General features: G+C 38.4%; 1 protein-coding gene across 1 annotated transcript in view; it reads right to left on the reverse strand.

The window, feature by feature from the left end:
* Nucleotides 1-11,311, reverse strand: part of LOC142146196 (fibrillin-2-like) — a 120,321-nt gene extending 109,010 nt beyond the window's left edge. The window contains exon 1 of the mRNA XM_075204630.1: nucleotides 11,201-11,311. The gene's annotated coding sequence lies outside the window, so the exon portion shown is untranslated. The remainder of the gene's footprint in view (nucleotides 1-11,200) is intronic.
* Nucleotides 11,312-16,921: the final 5,610 nt, after the last annotated feature.

Raw genomic sequence — 16,921 nt, forward strand, 5'->3', positions numbered from 1 at the left:
GGTATTATAAACAAGTGTTACAAGCTGTAACAAACAAATCTGAGAGTAAAGCAGGAAGGAGCTGTGGGCCAAAGGTGACTGCTCGGAGGGCTGAATGCGGACCTAGGACAGCCTGTTGTCATCACTGATTTTTCCCCTACTTTTGTAACTCTGAGAGCTCTTTTGTCAAGGAGTCTCATAGATACAATAATATGTAGCAAGCATACCCATTAAATTGTACGCACTCCCATTAGCAAGGCCCACCCTATTCTATGTTTTTACATCTTCTTTTATTTCATCCACCTTGTATGTTTCATGTATGCTCTGTTTTCATCACTGTCTGGCACTTCAGGGCATTGTGGTGTCTTACAAATCACCAACACTAATAATTAATAATATAACCTACACCACACCTAAAACAACTGCGTAGATACAACATCACCTCCGGGGTGTGAAGGACCAGTATGTGCAAGAAATTAAAACAGTAATTATTCAAATAGTATCATATGTGCTTAAAACTTGCTTTAGATTGGACTATATAAATGTATACATCCAAAACACTGCAGTCTTAATTGCTTTTCCTCTCAATCTCCTCCCCTGTTATAGGGCATATTCAATTGTTGGCGTTACAGCCTAAAGTAACACGCCCTGCGCACTATTACCGTCATTACGGTATTTTTCACGCTGGATTTCAGCTCGCAGCTCATGTGCCTGATGCTGCACATGTACTAAGTGTAAAGTCACAGATTTATCCTCATTTAATACATATTATTATTATTATTATTATTAATTTTTATTTATAAGGCGCCAAAAGGCGTCCGCTGCGCCGTACAGAGACAAACAAATTACAATACAATGGGAGACAGCACAGTACAGTAAACAGTAAGCACAGCAACTCAGTAAGCTCAATGCACAGCTAGAGAGGGCGGGGAAGAAGGATCCGCAAATGACGGGGCCCAAGAAGGAGGGCGCGGAAGACAGGGAGACTCCCAGTGAGGAGGAGGGAGTGAAAGTGGACATGGGGTGGAGGACTCTCGAGGAGGAGGGCTAAGTAGCTGGAGAGCAGAGTTAGAAGTGGTGGAAACAGGAGGAGAGATGGCCCTGCTCAGAGGAGCGTACAATCTAAGGGGAGGGGTGGACAGACAGAGAGACGCAGGGGAGAGAGGGAGAGTAGGGGGACGGAGGCAGAAGATAAGGTAGGAAGTTAAGTGGGAGACAGAAAGGCTTTAAGAAAAAGGTGGGTTTTTAGGGCCCGTTTGAAACTGGACAGATCAGGGAAGTTTTGATGGAGGGAGGGAGCTTGTTCCAGTGGAGGGGGGCAGAGCGGGCGAAGTCTTGGATACGTGCGTGGGAGGAGGTTATAAGGGGGGAAGAGATAGATAGATATGATACCCATACATAGGGGTATATTTACTAAACTGCAGGTTTGAAAACGTGTAGATGTTGCCTATAGCAACCACTCAGATTCTAGCTGTCATTTTGTAGATTGTACTAAATAAATGGTAACAACAATCTGATTGGTTGCTATAAGTAACATCCCCACTTTTTCAAACCCACAGTATAGTAAATATACCCCTTAATTTTGTATGGTTTCTCAAGTGTTAGCGTTATTATCACTGCAATGGTTTTGAAATCGGTTTTTAAAGGGCCCCATGTTTTTTAACGCATAAACTAATGAACAAGGGCATTTTAGTACATATACATAGTGATCAATGTCACATATCAAGTAATCTGTAATTGTATATTTTTTACCGGTATGAAGTGGAACAAATGGGGACCACAAATTAAGGAATTATATTTAATTAATTAATTAATGAACAATGATAGCATTTGCTTCTAGTAATCAATTCGAACTAGCATATATTAAAGACTGATAATCTAATTGGGGAGTTTTTATCTCATTAAATAATATGGGATCTGATGGTAACATTTTCATTTGTTTATTGACGAAACAAAAGGAATGTTCGCTCTGTTTGGTTTAAACGCCATGTCACTGAGTCCTTGCTGCAATCAGATCATGATATCATAATACTGAAAATCTGTTTTTCATTAATTCAGTCTTTCTATTGCATTCCTCCAACTCAATACTGATTTTAAAAATAAGTATAATTACTGTGATATGGGTATTCCATACCTTAAACATTTTAGATTTGTGAAATACAGGTGAAAACTTTCATATCTAAATAAATAATTTCTATCAGTGGATTTGCAAAAGACAAATGTAACACGATTACATCTTTCACAAATTCAGGGGAATGTTTAAATAAGTGAAAAAGTCTGTTTTTCAATGTGGTGTATGGTAGATATGCTTGTTACACTTTATTGTATCTATGAACCTTCTCGATAAAAAAACTCAGCGGTATACTTACTAAACTGCAGGTTTGAAAAAGTGGAGATGTTGCCTATAGCAACCAAGCAGATTCTAGTTGTCATTTTGTAGAATGTACAAAATAAATGACAGCTAGATCCAGATTAGTTGCTGCAGACCATGCTGTAGACCATTTCCACTTTTTCAAACCCCTTAGAATTCTGATTCTACAAAATAAAAGTATTACACTTAAGCAGTACTTGTGCCTTAAATTCACTTTAAAATCAGACATAATTGCATTTGGCATACATATTATATTTTCAATTGCACTGTACACATTTTGTTATGATCCCTGGTAAACTAGCAAGAAAATGAACAACCATTAAGTTACCAATCCATATCTATAACAAGAGACATATATTTAAAAAAGTTCAGGCCTGGACGACTGTGATCAAAAAAGATGATTACCACTAGTGCATAGATCGTCATATCACCTAATCCCAATTAACCTTCCCTAGAACCTGTGTAAATCATATGGGCCATATATTAAAATAGCAGTCCCATAAAAAGATGAAGTGTGTTTTTGAACATAAATCACTGTTACAGGCTATAAGAGGAATCTTGGTAATTAGCAGTTTATTTCTTCAGGCTGATATTCTGCAGGGTTTGAACTGTGTCATTACCATGGCAACCACAGTCACATTGTAAATGATGTAGTGAGCAGAGATGCTTTGCTACACACCTCTGGGCTCAATCTGTTCTGTGAACTGTATCATACTTCATGCCTTCTTAGGACAACTAAAAAATTAGTTGCATGCTTAAAAGGTATATAACTTGCTATTTAGAGAAAAAAAAACTATGCATGTTTGCTGCTTTAAATTGAACAATCGCCAGCCCTTGCACAACACAACTGACATTAAAGTAATGAAATTAAATATAATATGTTCCATCAAATAGGTACAGTTTACCCATGAAGGAAAATATTAATAGAATAAAAGTTAATGTTATAGAACAATGCAGGTAAAACTTCATTTTTATTTATACTAAACTACATTATGTTACATTAGAAGTTGGTTTTCCAGAGATTAAGTAAATAGATTTAATTAATAATAATTATTCATTTATTATTTATATAGAGGTTTTCTCTCAATAGTATTCAAAGAACTTTACACATAAATGCCAACTTTTTTCTCGTGGCCTTCGGGAGATCCACGGGGAGGTGGACGTGTGCGGGCGGGGCCCGGCAAATCACGTCACTAAGCCCCACCCCCACCCACTTCAGCAATGAAGTCGGCAGGATCAAGGAGGTCACCCTGCTGTCTCGGGAGTCCGGGAGGACTCCCAGAAATTAAGGAATAGTAGTCCAGTATGACTTTATATTTTTGCAGGCGGTGAGGCAACCATCTTGGGCGTGCTCAGTTGCAATCCTATGTGATCATTCACTTCAGTCCCTCCACTGGTGGCACTTACAGTCTAATTCCCTACCACACACACACTGAGACTTACTAGGGTACATTTTGTCAGCAGCCAATTATTTTACCAGTATGTTTTCTGGACAAAGAAAGTCACGTGTTTTATGGGATGTTGATGTCAATTAACATGCTTGGTTTTTTTTTAAAAAAATCCCTCATTAAATTCATGCTACAAGTTATTATTAACTAGTTATTTGCTAAATAATTGGTATTATAGGAAATGGGATAATACGTTATTTATTGTAGGTCTAATAGGGGAACAATTTTATTATTTATTACTAAAGGGGGCACAATTTTATTATTTAGTAATAATGTGTATACAAATCATCAAAATATTACTATAGGGGCTACGTGTTTTTTCTCTGGTACCCACTGGCAAGGGTGCCAGGAAGGGCCCAATGCTACTTTACATCGGTCTGGGAATTCCTATGTGGAGGGGCAGGAATGTTTCGCTCCTCCCTGAGGACCGGGACCGATGCTAATTAGCACAAGCCGGTACTGAATGGGAAGGAGATTTTTTAACACATTTATTTCTCATATGCTCAGAGCCTGATTAAGGCCCTAGACTAATATGCTCGTAGCTTAGTAATCAGAACTGTATAGCAGAATGGAGGTATGAAAGCTTTTGAGGGTGAATATGTGAAGGTGGAGGGGGCTGTGACATCTGCGCCTGTCGCCGTCCTTGTGTCTCCTACTCACTTAGTCGCAAGTGCCTGCCAAGAATGGCTTATTGCCTTCAACCTTTACCATGGGAAGATTATACTACATTTTCATCTTTCATGTCTTCTTTTTACTTTGGAGAATAACTATTCTCTTATATTTTAAAATTAATTTCAGTTTATACCTCTCCCAGTGACAACTTTGCACCTCCATAAATGTTGCGCCCCCCCGCCCAAAAGCCTCGCACCCTAGGCTGTAGCCTAGTCAGCCTAGTGGATAATCACGCTCTGCGCATGCTGAGAGGCAAGATACCTCAACCACTTGCTACGATGTATGGTTTCAAAAGTGCCCAAAAATGCATAAATCCCTCGGTTTTACAAACCTGCTCTTTAGTAAATTTAGCCCTAGGTCTAAAACAATTCAGTTAGGTAAGATAAAAAAAAATGTGGAGAGATAAGCAGTCTTGATGGATTACTTTAGTAGCAAGGGAAGTCACTATTTAAAGTTAATATATATCATACTTGCCAACTCCTCCGGGAGAGGGGGCGTGACTGGAGGGCGGGAAAGGGTGGGGCGAGGCCAATCGCGTCATTTTGTCCCCGTCCCCGCGAAAACGTAATTTACATCGCGGGGGCGGGGCCAAAATGCTGCGATTGGCCTCGCCCCCTCCCACCCTCCAAAATGGCGTGATTCACCGATTCTCGGTGATATCCAGGATCCGGGAGAAATGCCAGCTCGCCCGAATTTCGGGAGTCTCCCGGACTTTCCGGGAGAGTTGGCAAGTATGATATATATCAAAGGTTTTGTATTAATGAGCTTAGCAGTATACATGAAATAGCTGGTGTGCTTATTGGAAACTAAATATGTCCACAATTCACTCTTTGACTTCTCTGCAGCTGGCTGCCATGTTAGGAGGGAGGTGCTAACTAAACAGTAGTTTAGTTCTGCTGTGCAGAAAGGCACTGTGTGCATTGGTGGATTTATATCAAAGGGCGGAACCAATATTATCACAGTCACTTAAATGACTGCATTCTCAGTTGTGAATGTGTGAGATGCCACCAGAACACGCCCCTGAAGATGTGGGCGTGGTTTCAGCTCTCTGTAATGGAAAGAGGTGGTAATACTTTACTTTTTCACAGAGTTTCAGTGGAAAATTTTAATTACCTCCATTGATTATATCTGAAATGTAACTTCTGGAGTTTAGTGGTACTTTCAAGTAATTTTGTTCATACAGTAAGATTGATCTTTGACATGTGGCTCTGTTTTTATATATACATTTACATTCATTGATGTAAGTTTGCTTATACAAAGAAAATGTTTAATTTATCTAAATGGAATATATCTTTGGTACAGTCATACTGCTGACAGTGACCTTCCTTGAGAGCTAGTATGTTTCAACATACCACAGTTTTTTCAATTAATTTACGTTTACTACTATGGAATATGATTCTCTTTAACAACATTGAAATCATTGTATTTTATTTTGCCAGTTACTCTGTTTTCACATTGCGATGCTCTTTGATTGGATGCCAGACCTCACTGATAAATGGCGGGGTCTCACTGCAGCTGCGGGGTGATTAAGGAGAGAATTCCCACCCCACATATCCACAGTCGCTCCAAGCCCAAAAGAGATAGCAAGGGACCCTGGATGCTGGGACAGGAATATTACTGTACATATTTCGTTCTGTCTTTGTCTTGCCTTCTAGGGGCCGAAAAAAATGGCCTTTGAAGCCTAATGCGGACCTCATGTTGAGCATTAGCGCTGTACATGCATATTTTTTTTCTTTTCATCTCATCTCGAGTGTCTCAAACCAGTGAAAACTTGTTTGGTTATTTCTACATCATTTATTAAATAGATATTTCCTAGATTCACTTATCACTGAAAAACGGGACCTCAGTGGTTTGCCAATTTAAGCCGTTTTTTGAGGATATTTGGAAAACAGCTGATTTATAGATCTATTTGCCTACTTGCCAACTTACTCCTGGGTGGGGGGATCATAGACTATGACAGTTTTTTTGTTTTACATTGGTATTTAGCTTTTACTTATTTTTTTTAATTTTGACACACCACCCCATCCCAGCTTTTAATTTACATCCCCATCTCAGCTGCTGCACTTACGAAGCTATGACTACCAACGCCGCTGTATCCCCCCTGTCAGTTGAAGTGCTGGGACACCGCCATCATTTCCTCTACACCACTCACACTGGTGTGAGTGGCTCTGGTGATGAAATATTCACACTCTCCACAGCTCGTGATGTGTAGCAGAAATAGCGGCATCTCAATGCTTCCAGTACAGGTAGAATCAGCTGCTGATCTAAAGTAGGTGCAACAGCTGGAGAGGTACCATCTATAATAGACACGTCGTGGCTTCAGTTATACAAGTAGTATTTACTGAAACATCAATGGAATATGTTCACCAATGTAATAATGCAGATCTTTCCATAACATTTAGGCTACATGCACACAGATGTTTTTCTCGTATGTGTGGGCCGATAGAGCATAAAGGAGCGTAACAAAGTATGCAAGTCAAATTTTTCATGCTTTTAGGCTTTAACATATGTGTTGGAATCTTTATGTCTGGACACATATATTCATGTTGAAGTGTAGGCGGAAATCCACCACCTTTCTTTTCCTTGGTTGCCACAATAGAAATTTTTATTAGAAGGTTGAATTATACATGTGTCCCACTCATTTAGATGCTGTCATGACCGAGGAATGCCCCACCTACATCCTGAAACATTCCAACCTTTTCTGAACTGCTGCTCCCATCAACCACTCATAATCCCCTCAAGATGCTCAGGCACTTTCCTTTCACTGCTGTAGAGCACAGTGAGCGAAGTAGGGGTAGGAAAGAGAGAATAATGGGGAGTGTAGTTGGGGTAGGAGAGGGAAAATACTTTCCTTTCCCTGTCCTGTCACTGCTCCACTTCACACTGTCAGTTACCAGGCTACTGTGACTGCAGGAAGGACTTTAGGATACTAATGTCACCTTCTGCAACTTCTGAAGTCAATTACTGTAAAGTAGCCATTGATCACTGAGGGGAAGGGGAGTAAGAACCTCCCCTCTGCTGCTCCTAGGAAGGTTCCCACCTCTCTTCATGGGAGGAATAGCTTTGCCTGAACTTTGGGAAACTTCTCAATTAGCACATTGCAGAGCACAGCAGCTAAATCTTTCTCTTTCTGGTGCCTATTTATTATTGCTTTTTTGCATTAAATTCCCCCTGAAAACAGCCATTTTCGGGGGATCAACGTACATTTAAGTAATGTACACATTTATTAACAGTGCGTCGCAGCAGGTATGTTAGATATCAGCTGCTTTGCATTTTTTTCCGAAATTCATATTAGTCTATGGGGACTGCTAAATACCACAATTTAATAAGTTCTGAAAAGGCAATTACACATACGGTATCAGGCTGGTGTACATTACCGTATGTGTAATTTTTCAGGTCTGCTCTATGAGGAGAGCATTGCGTTAGAGTGACCTTCAGATCCCTCACCACTCACTACTCTCCCCTCCGGTCACTATCACAAAAGTGGTCACTTTGCAATAGTGACCATAGAAAAGATAGCAGACAGGTCTTCTCAGGAACAGCATTTTCTGCGTGACTGCAATGAGGAGTGAAATACATTGTGCATAAAATGCGGTGGGTGATACATAGGGGTCTTTCTCACTCATATTAGCTGTGTTTTGCCAAAGACATAGAACCACCTTTATCACTCACCCAATTTGTCTGTCATTTGTGTGAATTCACAGAACAGGCCACGCCCATTTGTGTAATAACACACATTTAGGGGGGGAATTCATTAAGTCGCGAATGTCCAAGATACACTTCTTGGCGGACATTGGAAAGAAATCTCCGCTCATTTTCCTTGCACCTCTAAATAAGCGGAGTTTTCTACTGTAATTGGCGCCAGTGAGCCCCACATCGCTGGCAACTGAATTTCCCCCATTCAGTCATCTCATACAAGCCTTTGGTAAACAATAGTACCAAACAGCAAGTGTTTTATGGTCTTCTGGAGACAGCATAGCTCTCATTATACTTTTTCAAATAGGTTCTCATGACAGACCACCCTTAGAATTACACATTTAGAAACATTATGGCATGAATTCTGTTTCGGATCTTACTTTTTTATACATCAATAATGTTTTTAAATGAACTTTCGCAGACTCTACTCCATGGTGGCCAAACTACCATTATTATCACAGCTTGTAAGATTACTGTTATGGAGACCCATCCTAACCAATAATTAAACTGCACTTGGTCATGTGACATCAAGCAGAGCAAAAGTGTTTTTTTTTAAGAATAAGCCCCAAGTGAGTGCTAAATCCAAACTACATGTATTTTTAGATTGCTTTTTTTTTTATCTACATTTCTGATTAATTTGGGTTATGTAGGTTGTGTATACTCTAAAATATGTACTGCTAGAGTTTATGGGGTTTTTCTTTATTCTTAATTAGAAAAAAATGTCTTTGATACTATTAATTATTAATTCACGTTGTACTCTGTATAACGTCAGTACACATGAGATGTATGAAAATCCTATGCACAGTGTTCCAAATCTAGTCAATATAACAATGACCCTGAGGAATATAAATATGCTTCACATTAACTCCTATAGTCTTCTCTAATATTACAGTCTGTTACAAAGCATTGACACTATGTTCTGTTCTAAATCTCATTTACAGCATGCAGTGTACTTCTTGCACAGGGTAAATAACAGAATAATTTTTTTTCTGCTTGTGTCTCACCTTTTAAAAAATAACGTTTCCTGCAAGCACACATTCATCTCTCTTACAAACATCTACGTGATTGTCATTTATTGTCTGTAGATTCCCTGGCTGCGGAACGAACCACAGCGCTAACAACCTCAGAAATGGGATCACACTACTTAGCAGATGTGTATGGTAGAAAACATATGCATCCCATTCCTGACTAACGGGCTTACATTCTGCACTAGTATAATTTATTGAAGAATATTTCCTTAATATTCTAAATTCCTGAGGTGTTTCCCGCCCAGATTCATTTGTAGCCTCTCAAATGGCTGTGAAACAATTCACAGCTGCAGGACATCTCTTTATAATAGCCACTAAATGGAACACGCCCTTTTTTTAAAAAAAAATTAAAACTCTCATTCAAACGATCACAATTTATATAAATTGAATGAAAATATATATTTTTTGTTGCATGATTTAAGTTTCGGTTCAATATTAAGAAATAGGTTAATTAATAGAATGAAGTATAATATCTCATTGCCATGAATGCCCTTAAGACAGATATTTCATACCTACAGTGCTACCTCTTTACAATGCCATCTTGGAACATGTATCAAAGGTGGTGTGGCAGCGAGAGTGGCTTATGTTTCAGTGTACATTTGCAACGATGGCTATATAAAAGGGCTGTGTATGAATTAACTTTCCTGAGAAAGAAATGTCAGTTATTGTCAGTATAAGCCCGGATGCAATTAAGTATAAGTGATTAAGTATAATTAGAAATACCACAGGAGTTTACAAAAATCATTCAGTATCAAAATAAATGTACACTGCAAAAAACTTGACAAATTCAACTATATATATATATATATATCCAATCTAATTAAAACATTGCGTTTGATTAAAAAACAAAAAAAAAAACTCTAAAAAGACCTATTGACATAAAACAAGTCACAGTATTTTTTAGATGTTTATAGAACGTCAAACAACAAGTCACAAATTTTCCACACTGGTGTAATTGTGGACTGTGAAAAGTTGTATGTTAATATCATATTTTAAATTTAAATATTAGCCAACTTATTCAAGCACACAAGTGGCACACATGGAAATTGGACTTTTATGTTTGAAAATATTTCCAGAAAATGTATCACGTTGAGTCACATCCTCACAACGTGGAATAGAATATACACAGTCCAATTTACTTCGGTCCATTCATTCAGTTAACGACATTGTTTAAAAACATATAAACTAATATGGAGTTTCCTTTGTATGCTACATAAAGCAAAGAAATAACATAAGTCTCTTAATGAAGTAAAGCTTTGCTGGCACAAAAAAGGAAGAAGTGATGAAGGAAAATAGGAAAAAAGCAAACAAAAAAAGCCAATACAGAAATGTAATAGAAAACCCTTGCTCCTCCTGTGCAGTGCATATATGCCAGGAAAAGGGGATATTACAAGAAATTTAAAGAAGTGGATAGAACAAATCAAGACTTTTACTAACAAAGAGCCCAACTGAGCGCAGCAGAACTTTGTCCTGGTCAATTGTCTCACTATTCATGCAAACTGCAATTCACAAGATATCTTACTCTTCAGGTTCAGTAAATCAAATAAAAAGGCACTGCAGGATTGAATGTTTCGAATATGCAGAGATGCAGCAAGATGCAGACATTACACTATTGTTTCCTGCATACTCCTAAACTGCCGAAGCACTGGGAAGAATTTACACTGATAACAACATCCCATTCAGTTCTGTCTTCAGCTAGCTCACATCTGGATCTAAGTAACTGTACATTTCAAACTTCTTAAAAGGGTTATTTTCTAAGTATCCCAGCATCTGCATAATTGCAGCAAACTGCATTACGCATACCCCACAACATCCATCTAGGGGATACAGAATAGATTGGTACAAGCTTTCTCATTTTAATTCACTTATTTCATGAATGGTCAAAAAAAAGAGAAATGTCATATACAAAAATAAAAAGCAGACTGCATTAAGGATATCTGACAGGAAAGGCTGATTTCTTATCCCCGGGTACAGACAGTGAGAGAGAAAGAAATATATATATATACCTTCAGGTTCTGGAGAATGGTAAAGTGCCCAGAGGTTCTTTTGTTTAGTGGTGACTGGACAGAAAAGAAAGGAGACAAGTTGTGTTCCCTGAGAGGAAAGCAAAAAAAAAGGTAGTGCTTCACCAAAATTGGACAGGGGAGTGTCTTCTGGTGGGTGCAGAAAGAAGTACAAGCCTCCCACATTCTTCATCCAAAAGTTTCTAACTTGAAGTAGAGGGTGGGGGGAGGCAGAGAGAGAAAGGAGGGGGTAGGGATTGGGAGTTCTAGACATTATCACCTAGGACACTCAGTCTATGCTCATTTCAGATAAATCCTGAATGCTTTCTTGTTAATTCATTCCAACACTAGTATTGCAAATCCTTTTCTGGTTTATTGAAATAAGAAAAAATATGTGTTCAAAGAAATTACATATTATTTGACATTATGACTATTAGATATAACAAGCTGTAACAGAGTCATCCCTAACTTTGACAGCGCCCTTCGCAGAGTGAAATAAAAGTAGTACTCTGCCCTTCCACTTATGGAAAAGGTATGTAGTCTCAGAATCAGGGGTCAAGGAGGACATTTAGAAGTGGCAGCGTGGAAATTTAGAATAGTCGGTATGTGAAATGTAAGTGAATGGAAGTTGATATTTTTACAATGAAAGAAGTGTAGAAGTGGCGGTACGGCGTACCACCATACACCGATCAGTCACAACATTAAAACCACTGACAAATGATGTGAATAACTTTGATTAACTCATTACAATGGCACCTGTCAATATTAGGTAACAAGTGAACAGTCAGTTGATGTGTTGGAAGCAGGAGAAATGGGCAAGTGTAAGGATCTGAGCGACTTTGAAAAGGGTCAGATTGTGATAGCTAGATGACTGGGTCAGAGCATCTCCAAAATGGAAGGTCTTGTAGCATGTACCTGGTATGCAGTGGTTAGTACCTAGCAAAAGTGGTTCAAGGAAGGACAACCAGTGAACCGCCGACACGATCATGGGTGCCCAAGGCTCATTGATGTGCGTGGGGAGAAAAGGCTAGCCCATCTGGTCCAATCCCACAGCAGAACTATTTTTAGCACAAATTGCTGAAAAAGTCTATGAGAGACAGGTGTCAGAACACACAGTGCATTGCAGTTTGCTGTGTAACAGAATGGTCAGAGTGCCCATTCCTACTCCTGGCCACTGCCAAAAGCACCTACAATGGGCACGTAAGTGCCAGAGATGGACCATGGAGCAGTTGAAGAAGGTGGCCTGGTCTGATGAAGCACATTTTCTTTTACATCACGTGGACGGCCGGATGCATGTGTGTTGTTTACCTGGGGAAGAGGTAGCTCCAAAATGCACTATGGGAAGAAGGCAAGCCGACGGAGGCAGTGTGATGCTCTGGGCAATGTTCTGCTTTGAAACCTTGATTCCTTCAATTCATGTGGATGTTACTTTGAAACGTACCATCTAACTAAACATTGCTGCAGACCAGGTATGCCTCTTCATGGCAAAGGTGATGGTGGCAGTGGCCTCTTTCAGCAGATAAATGCACCCTGCCACATGCAAAAATGATTCAGGAATGGTTTAAGGAACATGACAAAGAGTTCAAGCTGTTGACTTAGCCTCCAAATTCCCCAGATCTCAATCTGATCGAGCATCTGTGGGTCCGAGCAATGGAGGTCGCACCTCGCAACATACAGCACTTTAATAATCTGATGCTAGCGTCTTGGTGCCAGATACCGCAGGACACCTTCAGAAATCTTGCGGAGTCCATGCCTCGATGGGTCAGAGCTGTTTTGACGACACAAGGGTGACCTACAGAATATTAATCCGTGGTTTTAATGTTGTGGCTGTGCCCGTACTAATGAGCCATGTACAAATGACAGCCAATGCCCAAACTTACACTCTGAGAACTTTTGCTGTGGGTTAAGGTGACACATCATACAGTCTCACGTATTGCTCTCCAGAAGATAATAACACATCACATTGTTTAGTAATGAAGATGTATAGGGAATGCCACTGCTTATATCTGCTATCACAGAGGCAAAAGCAGTAGTGAGTTTGCTCCATACGATGGAAGCTTTGTCACCAGTCTCTAATGTCACGTACTGTAGCACGAACAACATTTTGTTTAACAGAAAAAGTATTTATTTTGAGATGTGATTTTACATATTTGCACCACCCAATACGCATTATACATATTGTAAATTATGCCCATATCTATATTTTATAAACATTTGTCTATATTTTTGTCTTTTATATATTTATTACATTTGTATTTTTTTTATATTTTATTTATAATTAAACTCTGGGAATGTGTTCATTGGGTTAGGCAATGGCTACAGATCTTATTTATATTTGACATGTTGGTGTCAGAGTTAACAGTCTATTTATAGAGCCCTTTGATACCTGTGGGTATCAGTGTTGACACTTAAGCCTCTATAAACGTCACTTAACGATATAGTAACAGCTGTATTTTCTTGCCATTGTGGCTATTACAAGTAGCAAATTTAACTTGTCTAATTTTATTCATGCAAAGCCAAAAACACTAGTCAGGTTATAATATCTGTCAACTCGAACTTATCATTTTATTTAATAAATGTAATTTTATCTTCTATTTTTTCTCATGCTCCTTAATTATTCCCCAGAACACTCTATTTTATATGTTGTAGTGTTTTGTAGTATACAATATAGGTGTACTGTACTCTGCAATGTATTTATTTTTCAATAGTAAGCTCCAGATTTGCTATGTTACAAACATGCCACATGATAAATGCAACTACAGTGACAAAAGAAACTCAAATTAATGCATTTAACGTTAAAAATATACTTTGTCCCTAATAAATCCTTGCTTTGTACATTTTCTTATTATTTTAGGTCATTTGCTTTGCTATAAGGTAAACAATTCTAAACTGCTTGTCTACTGTAAAGTTATGAACTAAAATTTGGATTAAGCTAAATCAACAATCAATAAAATACAGGAATTGTTGTTGACTCTGATCAAAAGCTATGTTCGCACAGACATTTTTCCCTCTGTTGTGCTTTCAGGCTTTTGAGGGTCAGTGTAAAGGAGGAAGTTGCTCACATAAGGGCTCATTTAAAGGATGGATCCCAATTTTATTAGTGTTAGATGCTTATTTCCGCACTGTGCATTTGCACAAAAAAATGCACACGCATAGTCCGTATATACATTTTTGCGTATCATTAACTCGCATCTCTTTTCGCCTGAGAAGACGCAATGAGGCCACCAAATGGACTAGTATACTTAGTGCGTGTTTCTGTAATTTCGACATGTGGACGCATCTGATATACACTTTTTAGGAGGTGTATCGCTGGCAGGTGTTTGAAGAAAGTTCAATGATATTCAATGTCGATTGTGACTATCAACAGCACTATCTAGACTCTTATAAAGATGATTGCCTATTGCCTCCTGCAGTTTATAGTACTTAAATCATTAGTATGGCGCCTATATCATATGAAATTGCGTCCATCTATTTGCATTACTTAATTGACTTTTCCATTTGGACTACTGCAGGAATGAAGATTTCCATTTGATATTCAAAGGAGAAAATAACAGATGTTTGTATTTAATTTACATTTGTGTTTGTATTTAATAATTTGTTTATATTGAAAAAGCGACTTATATTTATTAATAACTGTCCAGTCAATATTTTCTCTTGTGTGTCTGACAGTTTAATACATTTTTAGATTTTTCTACAAACATGGTAATGCGACTTTAGCATTTACTACTAAAAATATCAAGCCCCATCACCATATACCAGCAGTTCCTCTATGCCATCTTGAGATGTGTCTGAATAAACATATGCACGTAAATACTCTTTTTTTACATGAGACTTCTCCCTTCATAAGTTCTCGATGCAAATGCATCCACTTGTGAATGAGCCCCAAAGAGATAATTTATCTTCTTAGGAGGATGAATGAAGGGACATGGATAATTTTCATTAAAGTCTTTAAATTAGAAATAAATGATTGCTATTGGGCAGCTCGGTGTCTAAGTGGTTAGCACTTCTGCCTCACAGCGCTGGGGTCATGAGTTCAATTCCCGACCATGGCCTTAACTGTAAGGAGTTTGTATGTTCTTTCCATGTTTGCATTGGTTTCCCCCTGGTGCTTCGATTTCCCCCCATACTCCAAAAACATACTAGTAGGTTAATTGGCTGCTATCAAATTGACCCTAGTCTGTGTGTGTGTGTTATGAAATTTAGACTGTAAGCTCCAATGGGGCAGGGACTGATGTGAATGAGTTCTCTGTACAGTGTTGCGGAATTAGTGGTGCTATATAAATAAATAATGATGATGATATTGGCCCAATACCAAGATTTTTTTTTTCTAAACACACAACAGACAATTCAGTAATCTCTGTAGCTTTTACTTCAATGTGCTTTGGAATAATCATTAAGTTCTAGGGTCCATTTTGTCAGAAGCTGATAATCTACCAATATGTTTTTGGACTGTGGGAGGAAACCAGGAACCCACGTAAATACGAGGAGAACATACAAACTCCACACAGGACCCTTCTCAGAATCGTGACTCCAGCGCTGTGAGGCAGCAATGCTAACTACTGTGTCACCCTGTTGTCCAGGGAGTATGAAAAAGAGGAGAGGAACATCTCTACTGAATGAAGAGCTCTGCAAGTATGTTTTTAATGATAAATACCTATAACAACAATATGTTATGCATGTATCCCTTAATATTTAAAATATACTAGTGTCACAATATCTGCATCCTAGTTGCAGTATGCTTACGTACAAAGATAGAACAGGTTAGCGGTTTTCCCATGAACCTTAAAATTGTCTTGACAAAGCATCTGCCTTGCCATTATGAGAACCCGGTCTATAAGCCACCATAAAATTGAATCTGTTAAAAATAAAACAAGTCCCATCGAGCATTCAATCTTTTTCCAGATTTCAGGTTTTCTAGATTTCTATGATTTGTACATATAGCAAATGATATACCGGCTCCCTCCAGTAGGTGTCTCCGTTCTTTTAGTGCAAGGAGAATAGCTAACAACTCCCCGTCACCCACAGAATAATTCTGTTTAACTGATGACAATTTCTTGAAAAGTAGTGACAGGGGTGTCGCAATTTTTTGTCACCTTGTCTTTGAGAGAGTATAGCCCCAACAGAAACATCAACTTCCACAAAAGGCCTGACTCTGAGTGGAGTCGTTTTGAGGAGACTTCTTAAACTAGCAAAAGGCCCCTTGAGCAGGAGTGGTTCATTTGAAAGAGGCCCCTTTATGGGTGAAGACAGAAATTGTCTGAACAACTTTACAAAAGTTCTTGCTTTTCCTGTAATATTTGTAAAACCCAGGAAGCGTTGTACAACCTTCAGGTGTTTAGGTACAGACCAGTCCTCAATATCTCAAGATTTTTACAGGAACCATTTCAATACCTTTAATTGATATGTTGTGTCCTAAAAACTATAGATTCAGTTTCAAAAACGAACATTTTAAGCTTAGTGTATAGTCCATGAGTTTTAAGGCGCTCCAGGACTTCCTGACTTCCTGTACATGATCTGTCTTCAGATACGGTTTGCGAATATATAAGGTTGTTATCCAGATAAACTATTATGTATAGATTCAAGAAAAAGGGAGCACCGCTTGCTTCAACCAATAATTGTCAGAAACATATATATATATATATATATATATATATATATATATATATATATATATATATATATGTATATACACACACACATACACACAAACAGTATATACAATAT

This window comes from Mixophyes fleayi, chromosome 1 (assembly GCF_038048845.1).
Source record: "Mixophyes fleayi isolate aMixFle1 chromosome 1, aMixFle1.hap1, whole genome shotgun sequence".
Classification (NCBI taxonomy): Eukaryota; Metazoa; Chordata; class Amphibia; order Anura; family Limnodynastidae; genus Mixophyes; species Mixophyes fleayi.